The sequence below is a fragment of the Lontra canadensis genome, unplaced genomic scaffold (assembly GCF_010015895.1).
Source record: "Lontra canadensis isolate GAN:19392208 unplaced genomic scaffold, GSC_riverotter_1.0 scaffold4, whole genome shotgun sequence".
Lineage (NCBI taxonomy): Eukaryota > Metazoa > Chordata > Mammalia > Carnivora > Mustelidae > Lontra > Lontra canadensis.
Window position 1 is genome coordinate 25,744,936 of NW_022630998.1, and position 1,832 is coordinate 25,746,767.

At 38.4% G+C, this 1,832-nt stretch overlaps 1 pseudogene; it reads left to right on the forward strand.

Moving 5' to 3' along the window:
* Positions 1–809: 809 nt before the first annotated feature.
* Positions 810–1,356, forward strand: LOC116858847 (annotated as a pseudogene).
* Positions 1,357–1,832: the final 476 nt, after the last annotated feature.

Here is a 1,832-nt window from a genome sequence, read left to right on the forward strand (position 1 = left end):
CAAGGAACGACAAGGGTTGGCAAGGATGTGGAGAAAAAGGAAGCCTCATGCACTGTCGGTGGGAATGCAAACTGGTACAGCCAGATGGAAAACAGTATGGAGGTTCCTCAAAAACTTAAAAATAGAACTACCCTACAATCCAGTAATCCTACTACTGGGTATTTGCCCAAAGAATACAAAACCACTAATTCAAAAGCATACATGCACCCCTATGCTCATTGCAGCTTTATTTATAATAGCCAAATGATGGAAGCAGCCCAAGTGTCCATCAATAGATTAATGGATAAAGATATGATACATAGAAACAATGGAATACTATTCAACCACAAAAAAGAAGGAAATCTTGCCATTTGCAACCACGTGGATGGATCTAGAGAGTATAATGCTAAGTGACATCAGTCAGAGAAAGACAAATATATGATGTCACTCAATATGTGGCATTTAAGAGACAAAACAAATGGAGAGGGGCGCCTGGGTGGCTCAGTGGGTTAAGCCTCTGCCTTCGGCTCAGGTCATGATCCCAGTGTCCTGGGATCGAGCCCTGCATCGGGCTCTCTGCTCCGCAGGGAGCCTGCTTCCTCCTCTCTCTCTCTGCCTGCCTCTCTGCCTACTTGTCATCTCTGTCAAATAAATAAATAAACCTTAAAAAAAAATGGAGAAAGGGACAAAGAGAGAGAGAGAAACTAAGAAACAAACTCAGCTATAGAGAACAAACTGATGGTTACAAGAGGGGAGGTGGGTGGAGGGATGGGTGAAATAGGTAAAGGGGATTAAGAGTAAACATCATTTTTGCCACATCTATTGTGAGAATGAAGACCATTCTCGGCAATCAGACTGTGGACATTCCAGAAAAATGCCAGCATCACTCTTAGGGAAACTGTTGTTACTGTAAAGGACCCCAGAGTTACCCTGATGGAACTTCAATTACATCAACATAGAACTCAGTCTCCTTGGAAAGAAAAAGAAGAGCCTCCGAGTTGAAAAATGGCAGGCAACTAGAAAAGAATCGGCTCCTGTTTGTACTGTCTGTAGTCATGTAAAGAACCCAATCAAGGGTGTTACACTGGGCTTCCATTACAAGATGAGGTCTGTGTATGCTCACTTACCCATCAGTGTTATTTAAGAGAATGATTCTCTTGTTCTTGGGTGAAAATATATTTGCAGGGTTCAGATGAGGCCAGGTGTTGCTTGCCCAGAAAGACGAGTTAATTCTTGAAGGAAATGACATTTAACTTGTATCAAACTCAGCTGCTTTGATTCAGGAAGCCACAACAGTGAAAAAACAAGGATATCAGAAAATTTTTGGATGGCATCTATATTCCTGAAAAAGGAACAGTTCTGCAGGCTGATGAATAAGATCTAAGTTTTCCAGTTACAGAAACAGCAAGATGCCAGATGATTTTTCAGACTTATTTGTGATATTTTAAAGATGCAATAAAAGCTGTATTGATTTGGGGTAAAAAAAAATTCTGTATATTACTCAGTGCTTATCATTTATCATGATGAGCACTGAGTAATATATAGAATTGTTGATTCACTCTAATGTATTCCTGAACCTAATGTAACACTATTTACTGTACTTAAAATTAAAAAGTCTAAAAAGTTAGATATAATTCTATGATATACTGTATTTTAAGATGAAAAATGAAATATAATATCTACACTAAGTGCAGCTGCCCTGAAAATTGACATTGAAAATGTAGCTATGAAATGAAATAAAAATGAGATAATAATGCAAAAAGAAAAAAAAAGAGAGAGAGAGAGCAGGAGTGGGAGAAGAAAGGGAAGAAGAAGAAAAGAAAAATGTTAGGGATTATTATTGGATGATTTTT